The 13304-nt window shown below is 41.0% G+C and overlaps 1 long non-coding RNA gene across 1 annotated transcript in view; it reads right to left on the reverse strand.

The window, feature by feature from the left end:
• Positions 1 to 13304, reverse strand: part of LOC132079693 (uncharacterized) — a 162271-nt gene that overhangs the window by 12390 nt on the left and 136577 nt on the right. Inside the window, exon 3 of the long non-coding RNA XR_009419440.1 lies at positions 11889 to 11949. This is a non-coding gene — a long non-coding RNA (uncharacterized LOC132079693). The remainder of the gene's footprint in view (positions 1 to 11888; positions 11950 to 13304) is intronic.

Consider the following 13304-nt stretch of genomic DNA (forward strand, 5'->3'; position numbering starts at 1 on the left):
GAACATTTAATGCTAATGGTGAAAATCTGAGGTTCCACAGAAACCCCACTTTCAGGAACATATCTCAACTGGCTTAGAAATCAGTCTTTCAAAATTTCTATCCCCATTTACAGGAACAGATCTCAACTGGCTTAGAAATCAGTCTTTCAAAATTTCTATCTCAAAAGTTGGACAACCAAATACTACCAGATTTTTCTGAAATGTTTTTTCTGTTTTGTGATCACATTGATAAATAATTGCATCTCATTGATCTCACAGTGTAAACAGAATGTTTGTTAGTAAAAGAAGTCTCAAATCAAAACATATCAGAAGTATCCTCCCTATAAAATTAAAGCAACACATCAGATTATACACTTCTACTGGTTATGAAAATAATGTTAACCAAGTAACAAAAAGAAGAATGCTGAAATTCAATGTGTCTGAATAATTTACACATTAGATTCTGGGAATTTATTTGAACTGGAACTTGCATAAGAAACTGGAGGAATGCAACAACCGCTTAGGCACCAACTGCAGGGTGAGTTTCAAACAGGTATCTGAAAAATAACATTTCCAGCATACCACTGAAGACAGATAAAAGGTAACCCACAAATCAGTAAATCTTCCTTTAGTGCCAGTTCCAGGCTCTATGTCCAACTCCTACATTGCTCTTGAGAAGGAAGGCAGGTTTTTGTGTAACCACACTCACTGTACAGCATCTCACCAGCCTATCCCTAGAAATGTGCTCCACGAAGATCAGCCTCACTCAATCAATGTACAGCTATGGCTGCTAAGCCCATCCTTTATCATAAAAGCTCACCTCAAACAAAATACATTGAAAGGAACTACAAATTTAGACCCAGATACACTCCCAAATTTAATTTTGCTTTTCTTTCTAGTGTACTTAAAACTGTATGTTGGAATCCAAACCTTGCATCTTTGCACAGTGGTAAATTCTTTTACCAATATTCAAAATTATACAAAGGTTTTTCTCTGTGCTGCACCACAGTGCATCCTCAACTCCTGAAATATTTAGGAAAATATTCCATACAAAATTCAGGTTAAGCAGCTACAACGCTCATCTAATTAAAGGAATTTCTTCTGTTGCAAAAACTAAAGTTTGTGTTGTTTGGATAGATTTTCCATATGCCCATTAGAAAAACTTTCACTATTTAAAGTGTACCATTTACCTCAAGAGGTTAAAAAAAAATACCAGCACACTATTTAATTAACAAATCCTCATTATTTGTGCCTTGTCCAAATTGAAAGTAAAGCCAATATAATGAGATTCAGCTACTGTTCACTCCACTTTGCTGATTTTGTGGAAACCTTTTTTGAACTCACTCCTACATCCCATGGTAACAGTGCAGAGCTCAGAGATGCACAGGTGAGGGGCCACTGCCAATGTCCTCAGCACTGATACCCTGCCAAAATTGGTATTCGAGTGTTTCTCTGTAAAAGCAGAACAAAGAGATGATTTTGTCTGTATGCTGCTTAATTAGAATTGGCTCTCCCTGGGGAAAGTACAATCTCTGACACTTCACCTGGAGGCAAATTCCAGGATCCTGTACAGAAAAGCTCATCAGGGGAAATGAGGCACATCCTGTTTACTTTTCAGCTCACTTAGCTCATTAACATCCACATTCACAGACACCTCACCAAATCTGGGGTATTTTATGCATTCCTGCAACACAACTTTGTAGCCATATTAGTTAATGACTTCGGGGTGTTTTGTTTATTTGGTTGCTATTTGGTGTTGGGTGGTTTGGGCTTTTTTCTTTGATATACTTGGTTGGGTGGTTTGAGAGTTTTTGCAATTCAATGCCTATGCTTTTTAAGTAAGTCACTGTCTCAAAAGAATAACTGTTACTCACACAGATTTAATGAGGAATTTAGAGGAGTGAAGGCCATGTTATGATGCAGTCTTTTTTCCAACATCACTCTAGAAACCACTGACTATAAATGCCCTGCTTGTAGCATGAATTCCAGCTTTGTTTGTTTTTAAATAATGATCACACTTTTATTTCCCCCACCATTTACTAAAGAGGAACAAGCAATTTAACATGACATTTTTTCAGTGCAACAAATCTTGGTTACGTTCCACTTCAAAGTCAGCGCATAGCCCAAGATCTGACACACACACAAAAGAAAAAATCAAAGTCAATGTATAGCCCAAGATCTGACACGTACACACACACAAAAGCCATAAGAGAAAGATGGGTTATTGTGTTTTTTCTCCAAAAGCAGTAATCCCCTTCGCAAGTCCTTCTAGATATGAAGGCAGGTAACCACCCCAAAGAAAAACACCTTTCAAAAGGAAAACACAGAAAACCAGGCAAAATTTAATCAGAACTACAGAACTCATGCTCATTATTTGAGCACCAGCAAAGTAAGGAGCGTGACTATACCACAATTTCCCTTCTTGTAGCCCAAGTGCTCTAGTGAAACACATCCAGCTACAATTCCAGAGCTGACCAGAGTCACCATTCTGTTTTACCCAAAAGAAAGGATTTTTGCAACCCAGGATCAGTGCCCTGATCCCTGAGCCCTGTGACACATCTGCTGCCCTGGAGCCAGCCCTGCCTGGGGATGCACTGCTGGGAGCAGCACATCCCACAAACTGCTGAATAAATCCATCCCATCATCTGGGACCATGAACATTTTTCCTCAGAGCTGAATGGAAAGATGCTTTGCTTTCCCTTCCTATTAAGTTGTATTTTGCTGAGGCCCACAGCACACGCACCACAGTCTCGTCAACAGCTGTTTTTCCTTCTAAGCTTGCCCTGTCACTTAGGGATTTGAATTTTTTGCTGATAAAGTGTAATAGAAGCTGCTTCCTGCTACACCACAGTGAAACAGATGTTTTAAAAATTGTGGTAGCCCTAAAGCTGGTCTCTGTAGCAAAATCTGTCTCAGGCTAACTTTCCTTCTGTCACAAAACCAGACATTATATTTCTTTTCCTGCTGCTTGATTGAAGTGAATATCAAACTAACATTTTAAATAAGACTTCTTTTTGGATGAGAGGACTGCCACAGAAAACAGCAGTGTCAGAAGGAAAATACAAAGATGCATATCAAGGAAACTGGGAGAAGAAGGTGCTCAGGTGGTCCCTGAGCTCACCTTGCTGTTCCCAGCACAGGCATCAGCACCTTTGGCACTCCTGGCAGGTGTCTGTCAAGCCTGATCTCACCGAGCTGAAGTGATTCCACAGCAGCCCTGAGCAACACATTCCAGTGACAAAGTATCCTGAACAATTGCAAAGCTTCTCCTCCTATCTAACTCCTGATCTCTTTTTCTTTCATTTAAACTCATCAGTTCTTGTCCTGTCCCATGAAGACATGAAAAAACAGATTATACCTTCCTACAAATGGCAGCTTTTTCCATATACCTGCTCAGCTGCCTTCACCTCCAGCCTACAAAACCCAATTGTTTTCAGTGTGCTTCCATAGCTGGAATTTTCTTTTGTTATCTTCATAAGTTGCCTGTGGTTCCTGTCCATTGCTGTGTACCTGCTTTGCTCTGTGGCACCCAGGGCTGGACAGGGAGCCTGGCTGATATGGAGCCACCAAGCAGAGTGAGAGGCCTTTCTCTTGTATTTACACAATACTTTTGAAATTGATATCTTCACAGACACTCTTAGGGGATTTTTCCCCCATTTTGACACTGAGACTTCAGGTTTGGAAGATAGCTGATAGAGATTGGATGTGCAGCTGAGATAGTGGCTCACAGAATATTCCTACTCTCACTGCAGATCCAGGTAACTTGTGGACCACACTACCAATGTTCAAAGTTTCAGGATCCAAGAAATCTCCAGGAATGCTGGAGAGCATGAAATCTACACTCTAAACACACGTTTTATTTATATATAACTCAATTCTCTTTATCACCTTTTGTGCTGTTTGTTCCTGGCACTGATAATAGCCTTAGTGCACTCCTTAAATCTGTAAAAATAACCATCATTTCTCTATTCCCAAGGCCTGGCCTGGAAAGGAGCTCAGCACTTGCAGCTCTCTCCTATGCAACCACAGTGTCATGCCCAGTATGGCCATAAAACATTTTGCCTGTGGCTTGAGATAGGGACACACCCTCTCACCCACTGAGGATTTGTGTTTGCTTACACACATTATTTCTCCCAGCTCACACACATTTGGATGATTCCTAAATAATTCCCCAAGATGTTGTCTGATTAGCTGATACCAGCAGGCTTGGCTTATCAATGCTTTTCCTCATCTGCTCCCCTGCATTTGCAGCACTCTTGAGTTTCCTACTCCTACTTCCAATCACTTTATCTTCCCACAGAGTATTCCAAAACTGTCAGAGGTTAGACTGTCAGGGCTTGATGTTTCCTTATCTTTGTCCTACTCCCTAAATTTTTGTCTGAAATAAAAGCTTTGGAGACGTTACCACATGCCAGGCTGCACGTTCTTGCACCTTTCACGTCCTGTGCTTCCCTCTTTTCACAGTTATAGTGAGGTGTGTCCGTATCAAATGTGCTATTTAGACACACAACCACAGCAGAACTTTTGGGCTGAGTTTGAGAAATCTTCCAAGTTCTGCCTGGAAAACAAAGAAAGGATGCCACAGCAAAATATTTCCTCATAAAAATGAACAAACAAACAAATAAATAAATGAAAATGGCTGCTAGATCCAGGGTAGCCATCCATTCAGAGTGACCAGACCTCCTACCCAAACAAGGGCACAGCAAACACCAGCCAGGAGAGGATGCCTACCTGACTCACTAAAATTAAGGGAACGATTGAGCAGTAATAATTCCTTCAGCTGGAATAAACAGACACCTGGATCTGAACATTACTGAAGAAACTCCATTCCTCAAAGCTAACTTAGTAATTTCGGGAAGAACCCTCAACTTGGCTTGCACAGACACACAAGAGTAGAGGACACCAACAGATACACGGCACACTTGGTGTTTTATGTTTTTATGGCAGTACAGATGTCCCTGCAGAGCAATGGGAATTTTGTACACTCTAAGTCATGCACCAGGAAGGAAACAATTGCATCATTCTGTCCTGAGGCAGAAATAGAAAGCAGACAAATCAACGAGAAGAAATTCCCCAATTATAAGAGCTGGGAATGACATCTTAATGTCTCATTGGAAAGATGAGAAAGGGGAAAAAATTCAGCTTAACCTAGACATGGGAGAAGCAGCCAAAGCAGACATCTTCAGAAGATCCTCAAGGATGATCTGTTCTCCTGTTTTATATCCTTCTATTTTCTCCTCTCCTTTTCATGTTCACTGCTCTTGTACTGGAATCCTACAGGTGAGCCCCTTAACCCACACATGCTGCAGGACTCAAAGCAAGGCTGCAATCCCATCACTGGCAGATTTTCCATGTACTTTCTCAAACCACAGCATGAATAAGCTTCTTGCAATCATTTACTGGTAAGAGAATTCATTTCCCTTCATAACCAACAAAACAAAACAAGACTTCTCCATCTGCTTTCACATGTGAGAGAAATGTTTGACTGAAATACCCTTCTACGTGATTCAGATATGGAAACTCTTTGAAGCCTTACTATAAAATCTGTATCACATCACACTACAGCTAAGTGCAAAGCCTTTGAGATATTGTTACCACTTTTGAGAAAGGTATTTCTATTACAAAACAGTCAGTTACCTAACGCAATGTTCCTGCCCAAGAGTCCTAGTGAAACAGCCTCTCTTACAGAAAATAAACAATTTTATAAACCTGAGAATAAAGCAAAACAGCCATTAGTCTAGTCCACAGAAAGAGTAATGCAAACAAAAATTACAATACTTGTGGTTCATAACTCAACAGACATTTCTATAAAACACCAGGTATGTCGACACAGTCTGCAATCCCCCTCCCTGCAAAGTCATCAAGAGTTCCCATTGCCTTTTGCTGCCTCAAAAGTTCATTTAATGAAACAAATGAGAAGTATAAAAGCAGGATCCCAAACAAGTGCTGAAAATCTGAGAGCAGACCAGAGGCAAAATTGAGAAAGTAGCTGTACATTAGAAAGCAGTTCATGATACAGAAAGGAAAATGCAGGCAGAGGAGGGACCCCTGGATTCTGCAGGCAACCCTGATAGAAAACCTGAATGGAAAAAGAAAAAAAAAAATTAGAAATGCACTCAGATTTAATAATTTGTCTTAAAACACACACTTTTTGTGTAAGCAACACAGAAAGTGGCTGGCTTTTTGTAACCCTAAAAACTCGGGGAATCCGAATTTTAAATTCACAGATCCACACAAAGTGCATCTTTCTCCAGCCTGAGGTAGCAGACGCTGGGCTGGAGATCAGTGCTGTCTCAAGAAGGTTGTGAGCTGGGCCCAGAGGCCCCATTTTTAATATCCAACCATTTTTCTGCAGATGAGCAGGCAGCCTGTGGGCTGTGAGCACGCAGAATCTGCAGTGCTCCTTCCCTGCTCCTCTGCAGGGATCTGCCAGCACCCAGAGCTGAGCAGGAGGGAACCAGAGCAGCCTGGGGAGTGCCCAGCTGGGGGGAGTGTTCCCCCAGCTGCGTGACAGCATGGCTTTACAAATCACAGCCTTTCATGCAGTAATTATGGCTAAAACATCCCAGCCTTGCTGGAGCAGGCTAACGCTGCAGTAATTCCCAAGTACAATAAGGAGCAGTAACTCTGCTATCAGCAGCCTTAAAACCCTGGTCCAATTAGAGCAGAGGGACTAACAGAGATTAACACAATTGGATCAAACTGATCCTGTGGAAAGCAAGGCCTTTTAGAGGGAGCATGAGGTTCGCTACCAGGGAAAAGCATCAAGCACAGCACACAAAAACTGCTCACTTTTTTCCTCAAATGAGAGGTCTGGATTGAGCACAATGCAGTTCTAATGTACACAGGACAAAAAAAAACAAACAAACAAAAACTAGGGGTTCTAGGAATATTCATTACTTTTGTTTGTGCGCATAATTTCTGAGTTCAGAAGTGTTTGGGCACATGGTGGGATGTTCTGTACAAGGCCATGGGGTGGACTCAATGATCCTGATGGGTCCCTTCCAGCTCAGCATATTCTATGATTCTGTTCTATTCTATGATTCTCCTTAGCCCTTGGCCTCTTTAATTATAAGTCTGTGTTTCAAATGAGGCTGCTGTAAAAAACAAAATTTCCTCTCTGAAATGGATTGTGTTTCTTCTTTTTAATATACACTAAAACTGCTTACAGATTGTACACATACTGAAAAATAATAAGAAGAATATCCAATCTATCTTGTCAGATTTTGCAAGAGTAGAGTTGCTGAGAGATGCAAAGCCTTGAAGAATTAAAGGATTGCAATTTCCATGCAACAGATCCTACACACAGGCTGGTAAGAGATTTTGCTGGTACAATAATCAATATTGGCTGCAGGCTTCTCCATTTCTAAGGTATTCTACACTTGTTTAAAGCATTTCTACAAAGCTGGGCTTAATATTTTTGCCAGTGAACGTGTTACTATCAGTGCCAACAAGAGAAATTCCTGGAGCTTTTCTTACTCTCCAGAAAGTGAAGCACACCAGTGTGTCAGAGAGAGCATATGTATAAAAGGAGACTCTCAGCTGTCTCATCAATTATCCAGGCAACATTTAATGATAGATTAATGTTCCAGGAAATAAAAAAAATCACTAGGTAAAACCTGATTCTTTCCTACATTCTCTTCTGTGCCGCTGACAACACAATTTTAGATATTTCAGATGAAGGACAAATATCACAGTGTCTTCATGTTGGACAGAGAGACCCTTCCTTCAGGGTTTCCCAAAAAGAAGCTAGCACTGAAGATTTCTTTCATGAGGCAACAAAGATCTGTCTCCCAGCAGTGACCAGGTGACCTTGAGAGGATTTAAGATCATCCTGACCTACTTTCCAATTTTTACTTTTAATTGACAATTCACATTTCTTCCTGACAGCAGACAGTTCACTTGAATGTCATTTGGATTATCATCAGACAGGAACTTGGGCAAGCAGAACTAAAGAGGCTGATTAACAAATATTCCAGTTTTTAAAATCTGAGCAAGAAATGAGTTGTTAAATTCAAAGACGTTCACACCCACATGGTGACCTGTCAACCTTAACTCAGATTTGTTCACTTGGAAGAGAGGAACAAGTGTTCTGCTTGGCACAACCAATTCCAAGCTTGTGTCCCAAGAAATTACAAGATTTCCAAAACAGTGATTCTGCTCAGACCTGCTGTTCTTTTCTGCCTTCTCACTCACTTTAAATTTTACTTCAAATTTTAGCTCAGATTAAACAAAAAAACCCAGTATATTTTTTTCTAAATAATGTGGACAATTCCAGCCTTTATCACTGCAATAGTGTAACCCAGGCCATAGCAGCCAGGCAGAGCACAACAGGCAGGTGCTGAACAAGTTTTCTACCACAGGCAACTTTGCCAGCAAATATCTGGCCTGCAGTACCCTTGCTATTTCTGTCCTGGATGTCTCTGGAGGAATGGCTGCCAAATGAAAAGTACCGTACCAGTTTGTGCGGTGGTTTTGTGATGTGCATAAATGAGTTCTTGGATAGGCTTAAATTCCTCCTGACTCGTGATTTAAGTGCAAATTTCAATTCTGGTGTGTCTAAAGGGGAAAGGTTTGCGCATTGCTATGCAAGTCTGCCAGCTGGCCCCCACTGCCACTTTGTTCCTTTGCTTTTAAAACTAAAACATGAAGCTTAAAACAGTTGTTTTAATATTTAGCATTGTAGAAGGTCGTGTTCATACGAGGGCCCTGGAGAGAAAAGCTTTTGAGCAACTGGGGGAGCCACTGAAAGTCAGTTTATATAGGACACATCAGTGGCACTGCTTTTATATCTCACCTCTCCTGACAATGAGCTGGGAACCATCAGGCTTGGCCAAGGACTTATAGAGAACAACTGATACTGAAAATGAAGTTAAACATTAGATGTTAGGCTGAATATATCAGTGTTCTTTGATTTTAAAAAGGCATGAACAAGGCTATAGAGGTCTTTTCTAACTTTAAAACACTGAGGTGATTTTAAGGTGGAAAATTCAGCTCCACATGCCAAACACCTGAATCTTATAACTGTGCCATTCCAGGGGCTTGTTAGAGATAACTAGTCCAGCCTCTAGCTACTGAGTAACACATACCTTGCACTTATTATATTGGATACTTATGTACTCTTACAAATTTTTTTTTTCCTTGTTTAATGGTCTGTAATCCACTCCTTAAAACTGCCCTTTCTTTGGCAGTATTATCCCTCAGTTACTATATTTATTCTAATGTGGCTTTATGAGCACTGAAACGAGATGGAAAATTCTCTCACTGCCCTGTGAACACCCATCACACCCTGCTTATCAGGTTAACATAATGCCCCAGGTGATTATGCTGCAGAAATTCAGAGATATTAGCCCTGGTTTCCCTATAAAGCTGATTTAACATCCACTTGTGAAGCAACCCAACAGACACACAACAGGATAAAATAGAAGCCAGCTGAGCTTTCACTCAGTACTTTTCAAGATGAGTAAAGCACACAGGAATCACTGTCCTTTCCAACTATTGTATAAGATGTTAAAAGGCTTTAAAACCAGAGACACTTGTTTTAAAGCATATTTAAATATTTACTGCATGCAATCTCTCAACTTGGTGCATGACTTTCAGCTCCTGTAACAGACACAGACCTCATGCTCTCGGTACCTCTGCCAGAACACAGATTCTGCACTCCTATTGAAAGCAGGGGAAGTTAGAAACAAATCACTCCTCTTGGACCCCCTTCAGAGTCCTTCAGTCAGCCTATTACATAAATTTCCTTTAACTATGAGGAAAAAGAAGCAAATAACTATTCTCCACTAAGGGGCTTTTTATTTATTAATTCATTTTGGAATTATAGTCTCATTTTCTCTCTCAATAGACCAGAATCAGGTTAAATTTCTTTCACTAAATTTCCTCCACAACTTTTACCTACATTAATGTAGACACTTTCCTGGTACTAAATTAGCATGACAAGCTACCTTGTTATGGGCATGTTAACAGAAATGTCTGTATGCTTTCTTAGTAATGAAAACCTGCCCTTGCTGTTATTCTAATAATCAGAAATTCCATCTTTCCCTAGCCAGCTGCCAAATTTCTTCTTTCCTGAAAGTAAATAATGTCTATTCTATACTTGTATATTATACTTCTGGATCCAAGCCAAAAGGTTTTCATGCCATGAAAACCTTGTGATTTAAATGCATCACGTGAGACAGGACAGCAACAAATCAAACAGAGCAGGAATAATGGGTTTGAACAGGATAATGTAACAAGCAGTTGTCTAAGGTTTGGAAAAGGACTAGGAAACACACTGTTGCTAGAACAAGATCCTCTGCTGCCTTCAGCTTCAGTGGCTATTTCTGATTTGTTCCACTGTGCAAAAAAAAACACTGGAAAAAGCAATGTTATTAAAACCCAGATGTGTGGAGAGAGCTTGATTCCTTCTAAATATGTCAACATAGGCTGAGCTATGCCATCTTTCTCACAGCCATGCAGGCAGCTGCCTGCACAACATCCACACAGAAATAACTCCTACCCTGGCTATGGAGGAGAAGCATTACCATTTTACTCAGCTGAAGATAACCTGCATTTATCCAGAAACCTGATAAATGTAACTGATCCCTTGAAAACGTGAAAAACACAAATTTGGCAAAGATTTATTTTCCCCCTACCGATCCCACTGGTAAGAGCTCCAGGAAGAAGTCCTTCTCACTTGAACATAAATATGTAGCAGACTTCTAAGAAAACAATCCTGTGAGCACAATTGTTGCAGCTGACAGAGAGTGGCTGGTGATAGAGAACAGGAATATTAGTGAACAAGGAGCAGTTATTCCTGCACTCACTCAGCAAATCCAGAGCACAGGCACTTTGTCTCTGCAGAGTTTCACTGTGCCACACGAGCTGCTCAGGAGGAAGACTATGGTTTCAAACATCTCTCCTACTTTAGTGCACATCATGGTAGTTATTTGCAAGGCCATTTAATTTGCAAGATATGGGCATGGAAATGCTAAACACAACCAATTGACTTTTGGAAAATATCACTGATGCTTCAGTAACAGAGCATGTGCCAGAGATAAGTGGTTTATACCTGAGCACACAGGCAGATTGTTCACTTCACAGGCAGTGGGTGCTACCATGCCTAGTCCTGCAGGACAGCTGTGGGGACAGAAGTGTGACCCTGTTCACAAGGGTCTGAGGATGAGGGAAGAGACTTGGCTCTGACTCCATGTTTCAGAAGGTTTGATTTATTATTTTATGATATATATTATATTAAAACTATACTAAAAGAATAGAAGAAACGATTTCATCAGAAGGCTGGCTAAGAATAGAAAAAGAAGGAATGATAACAAAAGCTTCTGTCTCAGAGTCTGAGCCAGCTGACTGTGATTGGCCATTAATTAGAAACAACCACATGAGACCAATCACAGACCCACCTGTTGCATTCCACAGCAGCAGATAACCATTGTTTACATTTTGTCCTTGAGGCCTCTCAGCTTCTCAGGAGGAAAAATCCTACGGAAAGGATTTTTCAGAAAATACCATGGCTACAGAAGAGCCAAGATTTGGGTCCTGCTTTGGGTCAGGAGTGCTGTGCCAGCTCAGCCAGGCACAGGGGATCCTGCTCACACTCCTGTGTGTCTCCCCACTCACAGCCTGGGGCTCCCTTACCCCACAGTGTCATGCCCAAAAAGCAGGTTTGTGCTACTGATGTAGTCATGTTCATAGCAAGTGTTTCTCCTCCTCAGCATGAGCCCAGGCTTCAGGCATTCTGCAGCAGGTGACAAGAGTCAGCTGCCTCCAGGGCAGAGCCACATTCAGCGTGGGCAGCACTCCCAGCAGAACCTGGGCATATCTGCAAGCCCTTCCTGCTAAACTCTGGAAAAGTCCCTCAAAAAACCAGTAAAAACCACTGTGAGACAATAAATATTCTAGCAGCTTACCCTGGTTCACTGCCAGCTAAATGAGTTGTTGGGTATCTCTCCTTTCTTCTTGCCAGCGTTTCTAAATGCAAAGTATAAAAAAATTAAGGTCATCAGCAGGAGTGAAGGGCTGTTCTGAATTAAAAATTCTGCCCAACATTTAAGAGCAGAAACTTAAGTTACCAGCTGAACGCATGGAATGTAATGAAATACAGAGAAACACAGGCCCTCATGAAATGCAACACAAGTAAGAAGAAATACTTCAATTTAGTCTGGTACTTTCCTATTTCACAAATAGTTGGTGAGTTGAAAAAGCCAACAAATCAAGCCAGAGAATGACCTAAAACCCCAGAAGAATGAGAATTACTAAAAATTACCAGTAGGAAAAAATCCTAGATGCTTTAAAAAGCCAGAGATGTTTTTAATAGCCATTTAAAAATATATATCTGCTCCTGTGCTCAGGTATCAAATGCTGCTCTTCCATTTATTTTTTCCTAACATATCACACACTTTTCTTTCCCACCATCCACAACTGTAACTACAAGAGCACCCAGTGCAACACACTCAGTCCCCTCTAACCACAGAGCTGCTACTTCAAAGCAAAGCAAAAATCTGATTTATCAAATACAGAACACAGCCGTATTTCAGATGTCAAATCTCCTCGTGCTAAAATATGTATATCCTTGACAAACTAATTGTTTTTCTGTGGCACTGTGACCCAGCCAAAGCCTGAAGCTGCTCTGCAGCCCTGATCAAGGGGCTGACAGCAGCGAGAGTGATGGATGGCAGAGGCAGCCACTGGCTCTGGCTGAGCGGGCTCCACTGTACCACCCATCCATCACCCTGACAGCCCGAGAAATTCCGCTCAAATCTATCTACAGGGCACTAAGCAGGCAGAAGGCAGAGCATATATCCCACCAGCTGAAAGGGCAGATAACCAGGGAGGAACATCAGGCCATTTAGTTTCCAGGAGTAAATTGGTAAATCCCATTTGGCTCTGCTGGCCAGGCAAGTGAGGTTATGCCAGGAAGAAATGCCATGGAAATACAACTGTGGAAATGGTAATGATGTATCAAAAATGAAAAATAAAGTTACTGGAAACAAGTCTTCCCCTCCTGGATTTCATTTAGAGAGAAAAGCACAAAGAAAGAATAAGAAAAAAATCAAATAATTAAGTGGAGCCTGGCCACTGTGTGTGCTGTAAAGAGGAAAAAGATGAAAGGTCATAAAATAATTGAGTCCTTGAATGCCAACAACTGGAGTTTTAAATCAGGACTTGACTGACACAAAGGTTGAACTATCTCTGTCAGTTTCTCAAGCCATAAATAAAGCAATATTCTGCATTATTTTGCAGTGAGTGATAACAATATTCTCTTCTGCACATGCACTCCTTCCCAAACTGACACAGGGTGTGCCTGTATCATATCTGGCACATCA

This window comes from Ammospiza nelsoni, chromosome 14 (assembly GCF_027579445.1).
Source record: "Ammospiza nelsoni isolate bAmmNel1 chromosome 14, bAmmNel1.pri, whole genome shotgun sequence".
Taxonomy (NCBI): Eukaryota; Metazoa; Chordata; class Aves; order Passeriformes; family Passerellidae; genus Ammospiza; species Ammospiza nelsoni.